Source organism: Pezoporus occidentalis, unplaced genomic scaffold (assembly GCF_034315485.1).
Source record: "Pezoporus occidentalis ecotype Australia unplaced genomic scaffold, CSIRO_AGI_Poc_V1 ctg42, whole genome shotgun sequence".
In the NCBI taxonomy this organism is placed as follows: Eukaryota; Metazoa; Chordata; class Aves; order Psittaciformes; family Psittacidae; genus Pezoporus; species Pezoporus occidentalis.
Window position 1 is genome coordinate 2,168,098 of NW_026915747.1, and position 14,074 is coordinate 2,182,171.

Genomic DNA, 14,074 nt, shown 5'->3' on the forward strand with positions numbered 1-14,074 from the left:
TTCACACATTAAGCAGCTGTGTCTTCAAGCTTTGGACTAAAACAAGTTATTGATTTTACAAAAAGAACTGGAACAGGCACACAGATTTCACAATTTCCTCATACAACATGCTTTCTTAAATGTTGTGGCTCCCTCGGACAGTTTAAGTATGTAGCCTTTTGATATAAATGTCTATACATCATGACAAAATGCTCTAGGAATTTTACAGAACACATTGAAAAAGCAGTGTCTACACTCAGAAAAAAAGAAACAAGCTGCAAAGAGCTATCAGAAGGAAGAATTATATTGAGAGTTTCTTCTCTTTTATAAAAAGACATTGAGATTTATTTGTATGGTTTCACGTATGTTTAATTCATTTTCTTCACATAAAGCAAATCCTAAGGTGATTTTCCTTTGGAACCAATGGGATTTGCTGCACAAATTAGTACTGCACAGAATTTAGTAGCGCCATAATCAGTCCATGAGGTTTTGGCCCCTTGTGGATAGTCACAGATTGATGTGTCTCATTCCTGCAGCTCCTGGCAACCTGTTAGGTTTCTGGTTTCCTGAATGTCTCACTAAAAGTCTTCTTGATGGCTGCAGTCACCACATATGGGTTTCTGTGCGCCATCTTACCCTACCATGCCCAGATTCCTCTTGGGATGGTTAGGCCTTTCCCCTGCCTAAAGATCTGAATCTGGCATGCAGCCTTGAGAAGAAGTTTCACAGGAGAGTTCCTTGAGCTAGCAGTAACTCTTGATGAAGACCACCTTTGTAGGGGCTGTTACTTTTGCGCTTGAAAGAGAGGGAACGACTGAAGAACACTTCAGATACACTCAGCTATTTGATGGTGATCAGGACAAAGCAAATATGCATTACCTACTTATCTGGAGAAGGAGAGAGAGTGTGCTCTGAGAACTGGTTTATTTTGTACATAAAGTTTAAACTACAAGATAGAGGAAAAAAACATTTGTAAGAAAGGTTTCTCACACATTTCTGAACCTCAAAGTAACATTCCTGAATGTAAAAAGATCATTCAGAGGAAATTTAGGAGAGTGTTCTCATGAAGCTTAAATTAATGTTAGTAGTATGAGAAATGTCTAGCAACTTTCATCAGCAAAGACCATGCTTTCTGCGGGGCACATAAAATCTTTCTAAGAAAGAACTCATTTCATATGAAAACAAAAACTGAGATGTTTGTTAGTCTTGCCACAAAATTTTAGACCAAGAATTTTTAGTCTCCCTGAAACAAGAAAACGAATCAAACGTTTCATAAAAGTAAATAGCATAAGAGTAATAAAAATCTGTGGTTTTCTCTGCAGATCAAGTCATACTGGAAAAGTGAAATAAATTAGCTGCATTTATTAAATAGAATACAAAACTTTGGGTTAATCTAGTGATTACAATTGCAAAAAGAATCATGTATCCAAATGTACTTAGCTGTTGGTTTTGGAAATATGATTTACGTTTCAAAGTACGTTTCTGCTGTTATTCACCAGTGGAAAATTTTCTCCATGTCTGTAGCTTGGAGGAGCCATTATGTGGTGATCTTTACTACAGCTAGGTATTTACTATAATTCCTAGACTTAGAGTGGAAATTATGGTAAATTTTTTAATGAGGGATAAACACCCAGACTGCAGTCACTGTTCTTTCCTATATCTGACTTTCTAGGTTTATGATACAGGCATAGAAAAGAATGACATGAAGAGACTGCTATGGTAGCAGAAGCTATTCTTAGCTAGTCAGCACTATCTGCAGAAACAGACTGATTCACTTTGATTGCCACTCAGCAGGACTGAAGGTAAAAGTCATATGTAAATAGATGGGCTAGAAATGGATGCCTGTATTCATTAATCTTTCATTAGACTCAATCTCAAAATTACCCAAAGGTTTTACAAGGACTTTTCAAACTCTAATTTGGCCCCTGGCCTTTAAACAAAATGAAAGCTATTGATTGATGTTCTGGCCAGGATGCAAATGAGCCCATCAGTTCCTGAATCAGGCTTTATTGGTTTAGATGCACTTTCTTATATCTGAACAGGAAAGCTACTTGGAAATGAAAATTTTTATGAAGCTTCATAGTAAGGCTGATGCTATGTTAAATTAACTAATTAAGCTCCAGTGAAAGCAAAGACTTATTCTATTATTTCCAGAAACACACAAAAATTTGCTTTACTGTCCTTTAAAAAAAAAAAAAAAAACAGCACGGTTTTTAAAGACAGTAAATACATATTTTCCTGGTTAAATTTTAAAAAGCACAGATTTCTGGATGTAATGGATCTTACATTCATATTCCTTACAGAATGATCTATACTTCTAAAGCAAATATTGGTGTGCCCTCTACTATTAGAAGAATAGATGTCTTCAAATTTGGAGCAGCAGGCTTATTATTTATCTATTTTCAGCGATGAAGTGTTAGGATATTTTTTTTTTTTTGTTTGGGTTTTTTTTGTTTTTTGGTTGGTTGGTTGGGTTTGGGTTTGGGTTTTTTATTGTTAGGAGGACTTAGTGCTCCTCTGTCTCTGGTCTTTTTGAATAGCCAGGCAATAAAAAGGCTCTGAGAAAGTGACCTGGATTCCCAGACCCTCTCAGTATGAGAAGGTCTCTCTCCTTTTCTAGGACCTAGTCAGCCACCAGTCTCCAGGATGACCTCATCAGCAAATCAACTACAGCAGAGAAAAGAGTGCAAGAGAAAGCAAACAAAAGAGTTCTAGCCCAAATTAATAGAAGGGAAGTCAAGTTACCTGACATTTATTGGACAAAAAATGCAAAAAATAGTCATAAACATAAAGATTACCACCATCTACAGCTTTTGTCTTATCTGAATGTCTTGTACACCAGAGGAGAACTAGGCAGCACCTAGGTAAGTGTTCTTTCTCTTAGTGTGACTCTCAGGTCAGAGTCATAGAGACACAGCCAGAGAAGGAAGAATGGGCTTAGAAAAACTCAGTGTCAAAGGTCATCCCTGAAGAGTTGTGAGATTCAGTAACCCTGAATTCAGATCTTCACACCAGGAAGGAATATTCCAATCATAAGATGGCAGCAGTAGTCAGGACCATACCTACATTTTCAGGGACCTTCAGTGACTTACTGCAGGGTTTACCCTCCATAAACTGAGTACACCACCCATTTTGCTCAGAGCTGGCATATAAGGAGAGCTATAGACAGTACTCTGTGGTATTTTAAGCCAATCATGGAGACACTTTGTGAGGTTAAGAGCAAATAAATACAAAAACTGTGTTGTAATCAAAAGTATGGATAGTTTCTGAATTTCTGTTACAGACAGATGTTATAAAGCACTAAGATTACTTAAATAGGTCTTGGACCAGATTTAAGTTCTCCTTGTGGCTATGAAAACTCATTACTGCACAACTACTTAATGTGGTTGCACTTGAACTTCGTAGATGCTCCTCTGTGTGACCCCAAGCTTTGCTAGGCATGCAAAAAATGGATAGAGATACCTTTTCTTGACATGACTGAACAACCCAAAACCTATTTCAAAGCTCAGTCATATCAGGACTTTCAAAGTATGGTCTTGCTTCCTTAATCCTGGACAGTTCAGTTGGGCTATAAGGAAGCTGCAGGTTGTCTCACCCTCCAACTGAAACTGTGTCAATATGCTTTAAGAAAAGATAATTAATGCCCTGCCTGCTGAAGAATGCAAGAGAGACTTTCATAGGGAGAAAATCTTCTGCAGAGAGAAAGTATTGACTGCTGGTACCTGTTGTAGGCACTGTCTATGTTAGATCCAGTGATCTGCTGACATGACACTCTGGAAAAGCCTGGTTCTTGTCAGAATTTACAACAGTGGGAAAAGACATGGCTTTCAGTTCCAGCCAATGTTACCATTAAGTCCTGCAAGAGCATAATAAATCTATGAAGTAAAAAAGGCATTGAATAAAACAGCAAAGAGAATAAACCAGACACTATTTGCACTGGAATTTGTTGCCTAAAAAGTAGTTGAACCTTATTGGATAAAAAAAAAATATTGACCTCAGAAGCAAAGGCAAAGTTGAGGTGATCCATAATGGACATTGGTAAGTCACAGACATATCACTGGGTCAGCTCTTGGCAGGTCAAACTCTACAGCACGAAGTATCTGTGAAAGTCTAACACAGTCCCTGAGAGTAATATACCTCTGGCCCAAAAAAGACTTATTTAGCCCTGGCATTTTCGCATGCCTACCTTACATGCAGTTGACACCACTCATCTTGCTCCAGCCTGGAACCCCAAGTCTCTCTTCTGTCCTGTGTTGAGAATAGGTACTGATTATTTATGAGTCATAGACAAGTGAAAATGGGCAATTATAGAAACATCTGAGTGGTGGCACGAGTCTGATCTACTGTAAATACTTATGTGATCCAAACTTTTGCCATGAACTTTGGAAAAGGAAAAAAAGTCTACCCGAAACAGGCATATACACTGCTCATGAGATTATTTCCTTACAATTTAACCTTCAGGTCTTACAACAACAACAACAACAACAACAACAACAAAAAAAATCACAGCTATAGAAACTGAATGTTGTTCATCACAGTCATCGGGTTTTCTCATACAGGGGTGGCAGAAGCTGGTGGAGCTGGTCTCTGTCCTGTGGCTAGCTGTAGTTAGTGGAGCTGTCAATCTGGCATCCTTCCACAGTACTCAAAATTCATTTTGGCTTCTGGGTGTGTTTTTCTGTTAATCAGTTGCCAATATCATTGTATAAATCTTTCCAGCCTATTTTATATAAGTTTCCAGTCTAGCAAAGTGGGGCTCTATAGGCTATTTCCAGACTTGCTGTCTCAGTGGCGTTGGCAGGATCCCAAGCTGTGGGCACTGAGTGGCAGAAAGCCTGCTCAAAAAAACAGGGGCAGGAGGAAGAGGAGGGCAAAACTTAGGGGTGAGATAGCTATTAACACTGAAGAAGGAGCTAAATTCAAAGGAGTTGGCATGACCTTGAAAATGGGTAGGACCATGCGGAAACAAGATGGAGCAAAGGAGCTTGGAATAATCAGGAGTTTTCAAGGTGCTAGTCCACCCTTCCTTCCCATCAGGGTAGTGGTAATGCCACCATCACCCTTAGCTTTACAGGATAATCCTTCCTTGGCAGTCACTTCCAGAGCCACAAGCAATAGGGAGCAAACTGACCATTGCTTCCAGTGCCGGAAATCTTAGCAGTCTGTTGAACAGATTAAGTGAATGCCTGTGCAGAAAACACTGCAGAGACTGAAGCCATAAATTCTTGCTTGAGTTCTCTTAAATAACCCTATATAACAGTCTGTTATATCTCTGTAAGAATAGCCATCCCAAAAGACAAAGGGTGGCAGACAGCTGCCTTTCACAGTCACGTCTTCTGAACTATTATTAACAGGTTAGCATGTGTTGTTTATTTGTTTGCTTGAAGTTTTATGTTTTAAGGAAATTGATCCTGCTCCTTTTCAGAATCATAGCGCACATCCTCTTACACACGTCTGCACATGCATGTGCACATCTATTCCATGGAAATAGACTGCATTGACTGCATATGCCACAGAATATAAACCTTGGATTATAAAATAGGCAAAGTCATATTCTGAATGCGTTTTACAGGTGTAAATGTTAATACAGTGAGATTTGGGTTATTTTTCATCTTCACATAATAAAAATATTTATTTCAAACTTTCTGTAAAACAGAATCACTTTAAAGCTAGGATGGAACTTGCAAAATTTCAGGGTCTAAAGTATTTGCTTGCCTTGTGTGGTGTATGTCAGACAAGGGTAGATGAAGAAGGACCACAGCAGGAAACACAGCTCTGCCTTAGTGCATTACTTGCTGTTTTCAAATAGTACATTCACCATTGAAATTTCAGTGACCTTAGAGATCTATCAGGAAATCTCTGTCTAGTTTTAGTACATTTACATTTAAACACATATTAGGACCCTCACTATGTCTGGGGAGGTCTTTCCATATTATCTTGTAGTTACAGGTTTGTTTTTTCTTTTTCTTAATTAAATTGAAGAAGACCAACTGCATGCACTGCTTAAAACAGAAGTATGGTATTCAATACTGTAAAACAGGAAAGGTTGCCCAGGGAAAATGAAATATATTACAATTCCATCGCATTTGTAACATGATAGCTGTATTCTGAAAGATAGTAAATATCACTCATCAGACATCACTTTGATGGCAGTTTGACAAATAAACAAGGTTAACAGAATTCAAGGTCTTTTTCCAATGCACACTGAGTATCCATGGTTCCTTTTGTAACAAATGTTTTGAATTATATTTAATTTACAAACTGTTTTGAAGTTTTTGTTGTTATTGTTGGGGGTTTTCCCCAGGGGAAAAAAAAAACAACAACAAAAAAAAAAAAAACGCAAAAACCAAACAAACTGCCCTCTACATTTATCCAAACATCTTCTGGATATCAGTCTCTCAGGTGTTTTTGCCTTTCTGTTGCTTGACAATCCAAGCAGAAATTCTACTCAGCTAACAGAAAACAGGGGCAATTTCCACTGATGAATCTTCAGTCATAGACAAGGTTTATTCTTGTCATCCAGGGGAAAAGAAAAACCCTTCCTAGCAGTCAGCTTTCATTTTGCCTTGAGTAAACTACCAGTTTCCTGCCCAGATATTTCTAACTTCTTGCCATTAGCTGCATGTACTTTGATTTGCTTCATCCTATTTTCTTGATGCAGAGATTAAGCATACTAACCTTTATATTCAGAATATTTCTTGGAATAAAAGCTTCTTCCAGAAAGGATGGAAAACCATTTTTTTTATATTATCTGTACACAAAAATCAAGTAAGAGTTACTTGAGACATGCACCTAAATGCTACAGCTAAACCAATGTAAAATAGAGAAGTTATAATTTGAAAACTTTATCTAGGTGTTCCTGCACCGGCAGGGGGATTGGACTAGATGATCTTTTGAGGTCCCTTCCAATCTCTAACATACTGTGATACTGTGAAAACAGAAAATACAATTTCAGGACTTGTACTGCCAAAAACCATGTTAGCCAAATGATACAGAATGCTGATATGGAATAAATTCCACCTGGCTGTTTGAATTTGTTTTAAAGTGTTGACAGATTATTGTTGTACTAACAAGCTTTGTGCTGGATCAGGTATCATTTGACTGTGGCTTAGGTATTACGAGCATAAAATGTAAAACCTACACAAACTACAGTGTTTTTGCTAGTTTAAATTCTTAATATTAAACAATTCTACACATAAAGTGGCTGTAAGTTTTAATTAAACTGAAAACTACTCTGTTAAATACATTTTTTTTCCACTTGATGATTAGCATTGGTGTAATGAACCAATTAACAAAACTGGTATCTTTATAGGAACACAGTTTATGTATATCTCAGTCTAAATAGGCAGTGTGTCTCCTTCTATACACCCTTTGAGTGATCCTAACACAGCTGATTTTCATCTGCCACACCTGGGTAAATCTCAGAAGCAGATGCTGTGTTCAGTGAGACAGGGATGTCAACTGGAAAGCAATCTTTTGACCTGTACCTGAAGTAGAACACATAATAAAACCTCGAAGTGAAAAATTCTTTTTTTTTTCCTTTTCAGAATATTCATAAGCAGATTGAGAAACTTCAATTTTATTCTTTTTAATTATTTTAAAATTATTCAAAACAAATTCATCATCATTCTGTTGTGAATATCAATATTCCTTTTTCCCAATTTCTATGCCATTGGCTATTTACACAACTCACATGTTAATGTCTCTTTCCTGATGGATTGATCTGTTTAATCAAGCATCAAAAATCAAGGAGTAGAAATGAAAAGAAATAATAAATATGTTTCAGCAAACATTTTAGCTTAAATTTATCTGCTTTTTTTTTTATATTGTCATCTTAGAAAGCTTGATCCCTTGAATATTTTTTTAAATGAGCATGAAAAGATGTAAACACAGCTGAAGTGACATTTTCCTGACTCAGTACTCAGAGGATACAGAAAAGCTGCTGATGCTTTGGGTGCCAACAAAACACATTTCATTGTCTCCAGAAAGCTAAATGTCCATTTCGACACCAGCAAGACAGGATAGTCCCCTTTACTGCTGGCTAAGTTCACAGGACAGAAATATGCCTTATGAATTCACATTAACATGGAAGAATGTTAATATTTCAGCAATGTAAAAGAAATGTATGAAAACATCTTGACTTACAGGACAGGTGAATTAGACTCGGGATATGTCTACAATTTATAAAGCAACCCTATAAATGATGGCTCATTGAAGTGAAAGCAAAACCATGTCATATGGCAGAGTGCAGTAGCTTTATTGCAGCTATGTGTTGTTCAACACTCCTGTATTGTATTTTTTTTTCAACATGAGAACAGGTACCATCTCACTAGTTGCTCCTATCTATCTGGAAGTCTAATATAGCTAAAACCTGGTGGCTTTGTACATCACTCCATGGATACACTTTGGGTGAAGTAGGCTCAAGGAAGACTAAGTGCTGACTTGGAAAGTGCTTATCATAAATTGTGCATCTTTCGGAGACACCACTCAGAAACTTGGTCACTCACTTTTTGTCACCTTTCTCAAAAAGTTTACAACTTGGATAGTGCATTTCTTGCATTATATTCTGAATACTTGCATTATGTTCATGACATTATTTCATGAAGAAATCATAATGAATATATTGATATACTACTATGAATTCCTTGATTAAATTCTGGAGCTGAATCTAATTTACTGCTCTGTGTAACCATTGAAAATATTTTCTGTTCATTCTCATTTGTACTCTGAGTATGTGGTTACACAGGTTTCCTGTGCTTTTGATGAGTACTATATAAGTGTCAGAGCTGCTTCATTTCCTGCTCAACTGTAGGACTGGGAACTACAGACACAAAATATAAAAGTCTAATTCTGCAGTGGCACCAAGAAGCTTGGGTTTGAAAACTGTTCTTCACTCTTTCTTAAAGAGAGTATGATTTTTTCTGTAAAGAACATACAGAGCTTTTCAAAAGTAAGTGGGACCAGAGCCCAACTAAACTCTGTTTCTTTTGCTTCAGCATTACAGCCTGCTGCCATGAATTTAAATCTCTACTGGACATTCAAGACCACAAGGAATGAAGCGTTACACATCACTGGTTTTGGCTTGGATTGAAGCTCAGTAGTAATTGAAGACGCTTGTCATGGTCTTTCATGGTAGTTCAGTCAGAGATGGATAGATCAAAACAGTAATAAATATAGAAAATATTGAAAATATAGGAAAAAAATACTCTGCTGCCTCAATAAGGAAATATGCTTGCTTCCTTCTATGCTCACTGGGCAAAACAAAACAAAACAACCCCAAACATTTGATTTACATTTATTTATGATATCCAAGATACTGACATGTGTTCTTCCACGTATTAATTTCTGTCTTTAGAAATAAGTCTTGCGTACCTTTTATGCTGTTTTATGCAATGTGCAGCATAGCCTGCTGTCCCCAGATGTATCATGGAATACGTGCTTCTGAGTTTTAAGGGCTGATCACTGCTCAGTAACTTTTTTCATTATGGTATGAGAGTGATTTGGAGTAGGTTATTCTGATTGCTAGATGAACAAAAGGAAAATCCAGGAAACTTGAGTCCAGATGTCAGTAGAAGATCAAATAGTAGATACTGAAGCTATATGAATGTCCTGGGTTCAGCAGTAGCAGTCATGTTTCTCCTTCTTGGTAGCTGGTGCAGTGCTGTGTTTTGCCTTTCGGCCTGGGAACAGAGCTGATAACAAGGATGTTTCGGTTTGGCCAAGGACTTTGTGAGCCTCATGCTCTGCCAGGGAGGAGGGGAAGCCGGGAGGAAGCAGAGACAGGACACCTGACCCGAACTGACCAAAGAGGTATTCCATACCACAGCACGTCATGCCCAGGGGTAACTGGGAGTTAGCCGGAAGGACACGGGCTTCTGGGTGGGACTTGTTTCTTGGCCGGTGGTATCGTATTCTCTTCCCTTGTTATTTTCCCTTATCATTGTTGTAGTTGGTGGTAGCGGTGGTGATTTGTGTCGTACATTGGTTGCTGGACTCTTCTCGTCTCAACCCGTAGGAGTTGCACCCTTTCAATCCTCCTCCCCATTCCTCTGGGAGCGGGGAAGGGGAGAGCCCGGGGGGGGGAGCCTCGATTGTTGTCAGCCCGGCACCACTCACTGGGAGTGAGTGAACAAGTTGCCTGACTGGATTTAAACCACGACAATGAATCACCTTGATCTGCTTGCATGGTCTCTGGCTGCTCATTATGAACAAAGGTATAAATGCTGGCCTGCTACAATTTTTTCATCATCTCCCAAAGGAAGATGATTATTAAGTTATTAAACAAGCCTTGATGATGAAGTTATCATTCCTTATGAGTTCTTGGTCTGAAACAAGAGGGATCTTGCTGAACTATAGTAAAAAGATTATATGTCAGATTAGTTATATTCATCAGTGGGTCAAAAACTTAAGTAGGTGACCATCATGAAGCTAACACTGAGTTCTCTCCATATCAAACAAAGCAAGCAGCAATTCACTATCAGCCATTGACCATAGAAAATAGGACTGTTAGCAGTCGGCAGCCAGTCTATTTGAATCTGGAAGAACTACAGCTAGATCTGCTTTTTGAGAATTTAGTGACATAAAGAGTTTTTCACACCCACAGATCACACAATGCATTGCTGACTTTGTACAAATAGGATGGCTTAGCACTTACAGGACTATCCAGTTATATCAGGGCTTTCCAGAGCATGCATATGTCCATATAGTGCTTAGAGACTTGTTGAAGTAATATATCAGTAAGAAAAGATTTTTCTCTGCAATTTTGCATGCCTTGCATACTACCAGGGCCACTTAACCTCCCTCAGCTGTAGATCACCCGGTTAAATAATACGACTCTCTAACTTTCTACAGCTCCTCTGTGGATGCAGAAAGGGAAGTACATGCATTTCTAGCTTTTTCCTATGCAGATAAATAGCTTGCTATTCTTATCAGGATCTGGTAAACTGTGCATTCCTTTAAGGATCCTGAAGTCAACTGAGAGAAGTTATCCATCTACCAGCTGAACAGCTGCAGTGTGGTGATGGAATGTGTATCTGGCTGGTGGCAATCTAACAAACAACTTCTGTGTCACTTATCAAAAATACACGCTAAAGTACGAGCCTTATCATATGGTTCTTGTTAGTGTCTGCAAGAGCCCATTGCTGCTGTGTACAAGTATCATGTGTCAAAAAGATGATACCAAACCAGCAAGCCTCATTTGGATAGCAAGGTCATAAGGGACACTGTGAAAGGCTAGCTTAAATCTCAGATGGAGAAATCTCACATGTATGTTCTCTGTTTTGTCTGGCTAAACACAGTCCAGAGCATATATCCTTTGCCAAAGAAATGTACACATGGATCCAGCTCAAAGTGTGGTACTCCTGAGAAAGAGATTTGTGCTTGCTGAAAGCCCAAAAAGACATACATTAAGAACACCTCCCAAAGTCAGTGTTCTTGAAATCTACACCTAAAGTTCATCAGATTTTGGATAGTAAAACAAGAAGTAAAAACACTTCTTGTTTTTACAGAAGTGCCAGAAGAGGAGGATGTGTGTGAGACTGGGGCTTTGGATTTTGGCCCAGTGATAATCAGGTTTCTAACAAAAGTTGTTTACTGAATCTTCTGAAAGAAGCTATTACATTAGATAAACAATATGGATGGACGTAAGTGGCCAAGAAGCTGGGTGGCTCATAGAAGCTTCAGACCTGGACCAAAGAGGAACAGAAATGAGTTAATAACAAATGAGGTCAGGTAATGAAATCAACAGACTTAATCTTTGAGTCGTCACATTGTAAGCAAGTGAAATCACACAGCCATTAAAAAGCACCACTCACTTCTTTTCTTCTAGCCTATTAATTTGCCCAGACCTAGCAGAAGTGGGCAAACCTTTCACATCAGTGGAAAACCAAACTTCAGCACTTAGAAGGCTGAGCTGACCCTGATCTCAATGAAGATGTGAAATAGAATTTTGGATGTTAATAGGTCTGAATTGCTTTCATATGGCAAAAGTAGAGGATACCACAATGTGCCTCCTGTTTGTATGTGAAGTAGGAGAGCTGGAAGTCAGTGTCCTATGGATAATAATATTAAATTCCTCATCAGTCTAATGCTAGAATGGTCACAATGTGTTTTACACGTATTTTACATATGTTTACTTCATCATTTCCATTAAAAAATGCAGTTTCTAGGTAAGGTTACATACATTCATTCAACACAGGGTTATTTCCACCTGAAAAAAATGTTCTGGTTCAGATCACAGTAGATTTGTCATGTTCCATATTCTTAATCATGGCATGTTCCTAGCTTTGCATACACAATTTTTGTTACACTGCGATCATAAAAATGGTCACAAAAATGGCTTGAAGGCCAAATAGAATCACAGAATCTTTAGGGTTGGAAAGGACCTTAAGATCATCTAGTTCCAACCCCCATGCCATGGGCAAGGACACCTTACGCTAAATCATATCACCCAAGGCCTCGTCCAACCTGGTCTTGAACACTGCCAGGGATGAAGCATTCACAACCTCCCTGGGCAACCTATTCCAGTGCCTCACCACCCTCACAGGAAAGAATTTCCTTCTTATATCCAACCTAAACTTCCCCTGTTGAAGTTTTAACCTGTTACCCCTTGTCCTGTCATTACAGTCTCTAATGAAGAGTCCCTCTCCAGCATCCCTATAGGCCCCCTTCAGATACTGGAAGGCTGCTATGAGGTCTCCATGCAGCCTTCTCTCCTCCAGGCTGAACAGCCGCAACTTCCTCAGCCTGTCTTCATACGGGAGGTGCTCCAGTCCCCTGATCATCCTCGTGGCCCTTCTCTGGACTTGTTCCAACAGTTCCATGTCCTTTTTATGTTGAGGACACCAGAACTGAACACAATACTCCAAGTGAGGTCTCAGGAGAGCAGAGTAGAGGGGCAGGATCACCTCCTTCGACCTGCTGGTCACGCTTCTTTTGATGCAGCCCAGGATACGGTTGGCGTTCCGGGCTGCAAGCACACACCGCCGGCTCATGTTCATTTTCTCATCAACCAACACCCCCAAGTCCTTCTCCACAGGGCTGCTCTGAATCTCTTCTCTGCCCAACCTGTAGCTGTGCCTGGGATTGCTCTGACCCAGGTATAGGACCTTGCACTTGGCATGGTTAAACTTCATCACGCTAGCATCAGCCCACCTCACAAACATGTCAAGGTCCCTCTGGATGGCATTCCTCCCTCCAGTGTATCAACCGAGCCACACAGCTTGGTGTCATCGGCAAACTTGCTGAGGGCGCACTCAATCCCACTGTCCATGTCAGCGATGAAGATGTTAAACAAGACCGGTCCCAACACCGATCCCTGAGGGACGCCACTCGTTACTGGTCTCCAGCCGGACATTGAGCCATTGACCACAACTGTTTGCGTGCGGCCATCCAGCCAGTTCTTTATCCACCGAGTGGTCCATCCATCAAATTGATGTCTCTCCAATTTAGAGACAAGGATGTCGTGTGGGACAGTGTCGAATGCTTTACACAAGTCCAGGTAGATGACATCAATAGTGACTGGGGAGCTCAGATTGTTCAGGAACTTGACATTCCTAAGAAAGGTAGTAGCGTCTTAGACATTGTTTGCTCATGAGTCAAACACTCAGCACCTATACACAGGAATAGCTGTAGGATAAACGGAATAGTAGCATTCTTCTCTAGTTCCTAGAAAAACCCTAACTATTCAGCAGAATAGCATGCAAGCCTCCTGAGAATACTGATAAGAAGGAATACAAAAATTAGGCACAAAAGTAATAATGAGACTAAATGATACAGTGCAAAGTAGACAGAAGCAAATATACCAGGAACAACAGTCATCCTGATTTCATCTTGCTATTACAAGGGGTCAAGAAGCCAAACTTATGGTGGCTGCATGGTCTGTGACAAGAACAGTGACATTTTTCAGATTATTTTATTTGGTAAAAGAGTCATGCTTGTGAACCAAGTATCAGACTACATTTAGACATATTGATCATATTTTAGAGTAAGAGATGCAATTAAATCTTATGTTGCTATATATAATTAAAAGGCAGGTAAACTAATAATAAGCTGTGGGCATTGTTACTTGACATCTGAAAAAAGGGAGCATTAATGG

The 14,074-nt window shown here is 39.2% G+C and overlaps 1 long non-coding RNA gene across 1 annotated transcript; it reads right to left on the reverse strand.

The window, feature by feature from the left end:
* Window positions 1–263: 263 nt before the first annotated feature.
* Window positions 264–12,307, reverse strand: LOC134171724 (uncharacterized). Its single transcript, XR_009967716.1, has 3 exons — window positions 12,161–12,307; window positions 4,166–4,227; window positions 264–774 (listed from the first exon to the last, which is right to left on the reverse strand). It is a non-coding gene; the product is annotated as an uncharacterized LOC134171724 (long non-coding RNA).
* Between the last annotated feature and the right edge of the window lie 1,767 nt (window positions 12,308–14,074).